General features: G+C 41.5%; 1 pseudogene; it reads left to right on the top strand.

Moving 5' to 3' along the window:
* Positions 1–1,192: 1,192 nt before the first annotated feature.
* Positions 1,193–6,000, top strand: part of LOC144228434 (UDP-glucuronosyltransferase 3A1-like) — a 29,564-nt pseudogene continuing 24,756 nt past the window's right edge.

Raw genomic sequence — 6,000 nt, 5'->3', positions numbered from 1 at the left:
GATCCACCATACAAAATAAGCAGCTTGTACTCTTTAAAAATGTCAAGGACAAGAAAGACAAAGGCTGAGAAACCAATCTTTAACTAAAGGAGATGATACAGATATGATAATTAAATGCAATGTGTGATTCGGGGTTGGTTCTTTCACCAGTAAATTCATATTATGACATAGGGTATTATTGGGACAATGGAGGGAATGAAATAAAGTTGTAGATAAAGAAATGTGATTGCATTAATTAAAAAATGGTGCCTTCCTAATGTAGATTAATTTTTCCACTGGGGAGATATAATATCTGCATAGAGGGAACTGAAAATGTATGCACATAAGAACATAGCCTAAAGACGGTAGCACACTTGTGGAGAGAACATGAAGGGAAAGAAATGGAACAATGCTGACAGAGTTTAAAAATCTTTCTAATAAAAAATTTCAAACATTTATAAGAATAGAACTTCTTGGTACCCACCGCCCAGTCCTATTTTGTCATGCCCATTCAGAATTATAGACCTACCTTTAGAGCTTCAGTCCTTTACCTGGCTCTCCAGGTGTGCTGAACATTTAGGGGACAGTAGCATTTTTACCAGTAAGTTACTTTCCAAAGCAATTCCCTGAGCAGTAACTGTAGGTCATTTTCCTCTGGGAATCAGTTTCCGGGATCTTGAGATAGAACACTGGCAGAGAGAGATTTTAAGCAGGTAGCTGGGGAAATGGGGTGTCGGGATGACAATAGGAGGTCAATAATGCAGTTAAGAGGTGGGAAAATTCCTGGAAAAGTTCCTAAAATGAAGATGGGTCTGAGTCACCTGGAGGTGGAACTGCCTTGGAAGTGATTTCCTAAGATCCCTCCCATTCTGGTTCAGAGTATCTTCTCTGCGGAGAGCGTGGTGATTACTTGGACAGAGAAGGGTTAAGGAGAGCTCACTAACCCCTCCTTCCTGCTGCCCTAGTTAGGGAGGGTGAAGACGGAATAGCCTGTGGAGCCAGCACCCAGGAGGAGGAGCAGAAGGGCCAGAAACTACACACAGAAGACAGGATCCACCTCTCACCTCTTCCCAAGCTGCCTGCCAGCGCATTTCCTTGGCTGCCAGAGCAGCGCGTGTCTCCAGGGCGCATAGGTCGCTGTGTGGGGCTCAGAGGAGCAGAGCACAGGGCTCTGGGCACCAGGCTGGACTCTGCAGCTGGTAGAGGAGCGAGCATGGCGGGGCAGCAGGCGCTGCTGCTGGCTGGCTTCCTTCTGTCTGGGTTCCTGCTCTCTGAGGCCGCCAAAATTCTGACTGTATCCTCACTGGGTGAGTGCTGGCAAGAGAATCAGACACAGGCGCATCCCAGGTGCTCAGGCAAACAGCCCTGCTTCATAGGTTATTCTTTGTAGGTTTCCAGAACTTGTTTGGGTCTTTCCCGGGATAAGGGAGGGAGAGAAGGGAGGGGGTATGGGGATCAGAGAGGGGTCCTCACTGCTGGCTTGGGGAAGTTAGTTTTGAGGAAAACAGCAGTTTCCTTTCTCCTTTCTTCTCTTTTAATCTGCTCTGGAGGTATATCCCATTCTGCATTGCTGGGGCCAGAATTTAGATCCAGTGCTGAGCTGGAGATCATGAGCTGCTTACTCCTGGGTGGGGCAAGAACTTTCAGAGGCACATCCTAAAAAGTGCAGTAGTTGCCAGTAGGAAGTGGAAGGAGAGGGGCTCTTGGGGGCAGCAGCACACACTGGGGATGGTACATTAGTAGGAAACCTGGAAACTGGGCAGAGGAGGGGGCCCCAGACAATCAACTGGGAGTCCCTCTCTCTTTCGCCCTTGCTGCTAGAAGGTTTTGAAGGACAATGAAGCAGTTAATTCTGCATGCACCCAGTTTTAATGCCTTTACTTTTGCCCCAAAGGGAACAGAGGGGAACAGGAACATTTATCAGGATAAGGAGGCATCATAACATGGAGTTTCCCTAAGATATATTTTTTGGATCCATCCCGACAGGATAGGGAGCTTCTAGGGTCACCTTTAGATCCCCAGGAATCTGGGGAAACTGGGCTGGAAAAAACATAGAGTTAATCTACTTGTTAATCTCTAATTTATTTCCTGACAGGGAACCTGAGGGTCAGGGAAATGAGGGGCCTTTTGCAAGAGCACACCAGACCTCCCTGATGTCACACACCTGAACTTAACTCACTGTTTTTTACTTCGAACCTGTCCTCTTCCTCAGACTCTACTCTTTGCAGCAGGAACTCCTAAAAATCAGTATTGAAAAAGTTTTATTTTCCATTTTGAATCTATTTTTTAATGATAGAGCAACAGAAAAAAAAACTGCCTCATCTCTTGAAATTGCATGTCCCCTGGACTCTGAGAGGGGGCAGGTGTAGCCCCAGAATGCACTGGGTTCACCAAGTGCCTCAGGAATGGCTGCCTCTTCAGGAAGCCTTCTTCCCTGCATCTATTTCTTGCAGGGGTTAAAGGTCAGCCAGAGCTGGCATCTGAGAGTGTAGGGTTTGTGCTTTATGTAGTATGTGTTACCTCAGACAACACAAGTATAGATGTAAAAAACTAGAGTAATTTCCACAGATACACACTGTTACTTTAGTCCTATATCCTTCTCTACTGACCCAGTCATCATGAGATCTTTATCCTCCAAACAACCCCCACTTCCCAACATAGGAATATTCTATTCCTTGACCCATAGATTCAAGAAAAATGCCCCATGATATCACATGGTTTTAGACATTGATGTGGTAGAAACTGTACCTTCCCAGAGAACCACGCTTTTGTTTCCTTAGGATTTTCCTATGTTGGGTGATGTCCCACTCTCACATGCATACAGGATCCTGCAGTTCCACCCAAAAGGACCACAGTATCCTAAAAGCTTTAATTGATTTTTAGCAAAATGCAGGCCCCAACTGAGGAACATTTTCATATAAATTTGAATCTGAAGGATTTTGCTCTGAGTAGTGGCTCTACCTTCTTCTGCTTCCATGGCTTGGACTGATATTCATGTTCCCATGTTTCCACATTAACATAAATTTCCTGAGAGGAAGACTCCAGAAATAGCTTTGAATGATTGTCCTTTAGAAACCCATTATTCTCATATACATAGCCTTATGCCAAAATTTCCAGCAAAAGTTACTTTCTTAGGACACAGTATCTCCATAAAGGCAGCCTAAATTTCATCATGTGCCTAGGATCAGGAACTCCTTCAGGCCAAAACATAGAGGTCATCTCACTGGCGTGGAGACCTTGAATTGCAAAAGGGAATTTTTCATGTAAGATTGCTACATATTAAGATTTGGTCAGAAAGAATGTGGGTATCTGGTCTAGGGCTTACCCAAAATGAAACTGAAGGACTAAAAAAACTCATCTTCTACTGACCACCACTCTCTGATGACTTACCCTGGATTTCCAGATCTCCTACATCAATTTCAGATCCTTTGTTCTCGCCTTTACAAAAATGAAATTTTGCATTGTTTTTAGGTGGAAGCCATTATCTACTGCTGGACCGGGTATCTCAGATTCTTCAAGATCATGGTCATAATGTCACTATGCTTCTTTATGGAGGAGATTATTTAATCCCAAGTATGTTTTTTTAAAGTTATTAAATGTATCTATCTCAGGAAAGGATAGACAATGTCTTTTGTATAGCACTGCTTAGCACAAAATCTTTTTTAATCTAATTGTATTTAAAGATGGAAAATGTGTGTGTGGGTGTGTGTGTATGCGTGTCATTTTAAATGCTTTGTTTTTTGTTTTATTTATTATTTTTGAGAGACAGAGAGAGAGAGACAGCGTGAGCAGCAGAGGGTCATAGAGAGAGGGAGATACAGAATCTGAAGCATGCTCCAGGCTCTGAGCTGGCAGTCAGCACAGAGCCCGACACGGGGCTCGAACCCACGAACCGTGAGATCATGAGCTGAGCCGAAGTCGGACACTCAACCAGCGGAGCCACCCAGGCTCCCCTCATTTTAAATGCTTTTAATATTCTCTATCTTTCTAAATTTTGATTATAATGTGTACGGAGTGAATGTCTGAGTTCATTTTTCTTGATATTTGTTGAGTTTCTTGGATGTTTATATTCATATCTTTTATCTAATTTGGGAGGTTTTCAGCCATTATTACTTCAGATGTTCTCTCTATCCCTTTCTTTTTCTCTTCTCCTTATGAGGATCCACAAAACATATGTTGGACCCTTAGGCTGTGTTCCCTTTTCTTCAATCCTTTAACTTTCTGTTCTTCACTCAATAACTTCTATTGTCTTAATTTCTTCTGGTTGCTCAAATCTGCCTTTGAATCCATGTGGTGAAATTTACATTTCATTTACTGTGTTTTCAGTTCTAGAATTTGTTTTTGTTTCTTTTTAGATTTTCTACCCCTTTATTTTTTTAATTTTTAAAGTGTTTATTCATTTATTTTGAGAGAGAGAGAGAGAGAGAGAGAGAGAGAACAAGTGGGGGAGGGGCAGAGAGAGAGAGAAAGAGAGAACCCCAAGCAGGTTCCATACTGTCAGCTCAGAGCCTGATCTGGGGCTCAATCTCACAAATCATGAGTTCATGACCTGAACTTAAATCAATAGCTGGACCTGCCTTATTTATTTCTTTATTTATATTTTGTATACATTTTTTTTATTGACCTTCTACACATCTTCCTTTAGTTCTCTGAGAATTTTTAAGACAGTTATTTTATTTTTTATTTTTTTAATATAATTTATTGTCAAGTTAGCTAACACACAGTGTATACAGTGTAGTCTTGGCTTCAGGAGTAGATTCCCATGATTCATCCGTTCCTTATAACACCAAGTGCTCATCCCAACAAGTGCCTTCCTCAGTGCCCATTACCCATATTCCCCTCTCCCCAAAACTCCCATCAACCTTCAGTTTGTTCTCTGTATTTAAGAGTTTGCCTCCCTCTCTGTTTAAAACTATTTTTTCCATTTCCTTTCCCCCATGGTCTTCTATTAACATTTCTCAAGTTCCACATATGAGTGAAAACATATGATATCTGTCTTTCTCTGACTGACTTATTTCAACTTAGCATAATATCCTCCAGTTCCATCCACATTGTTACAAATGGCAGGATTTCATTCTTTCTCATTGTAAGGCAGTTATTTTAAAGTCATTGTCTAGTATATCTGCCATCAGGTCATTTTTAGGAAGAGTTTCTGGTGAGTTCTTATTTTCTCAAAATAGGGCTTAATTTCCCCTTTCTTGGTGTGTCTTGTGATTTTTGTTGAAAACTGAACATTTGAGTCTAACAAAGTGTAAATCTGGAGATGAAACTTTCTTCCATTCTCCAGGGTTTGCAGACTTTTGTTATTAATTTTGTTTATTTATTTTTAAAAATTGTTTTATACTGCTTTTTTGTTGAGAATCAAACTGAGGTATAAATTTTGCTGTCTCAGGTCCTTACTAAACCTTTTCCAGGCCATGAATGGACACTTTCTAGTTTTCCTGGTATATGTAGCTGTTTTACAAGTCATATCCTTTAATATTTCCCATTCAAATTGGGGAAATGAGAAAAATTAGGAGGAAAAAAGCAGGCATCAGTGTTTTAAGACCCTTAGAAGTCATTGAGCCAGAGAAGGAGGTGGCTGCAATAATAGTGTATGATACAGAAACCTTGCTGCCTAATCCTTGTCTGCATCTCTGTGATCAGAGCAGCAATCAGCAATCAGAACATAGGTAACTGATGTTTGGACAAATCATGTTTTGCCCACTCAGGTTCTTGAAACCTGTGTACCTTGAAACCCATGCTCTATGAACACATGTATACAGCTTCCTGCTAGAGACTGAGGGATGGGGGATTGGTAGCTGCTACTGTGGAAACAGCTGAAATGGACTGAAATTGTCTGCAATTTTAGAGTTAAAGACTTCCCCTGGTAGTTGGAAATCATCAATTGGCCATGGAATTCCCAAATAGTTATTTCAGACAAAGTCTGTCAGTGGAATTGTTGTCGATGTCGGAAACAGATTTTTGGTGCTCCACCATCTTACCAGAACCTTCCCCACTGTGCTTTGACCTATTATCTAT

This window comes from Crocuta crocuta, unplaced genomic scaffold (assembly GCF_008692635.1).
Source record: "Crocuta crocuta isolate KB4526 unplaced genomic scaffold, BGI_CrCroc_1.0 scaffold150, whole genome shotgun sequence".
Lineage (NCBI taxonomy): Eukaryota > Metazoa > Chordata > Mammalia > Carnivora > Hyaenidae > Crocuta > Crocuta crocuta.
The sequence above is the reverse complement of the archived record's forward strand: the minus strand, read 5'-3'. Positions and strand labels throughout refer to the sequence as shown.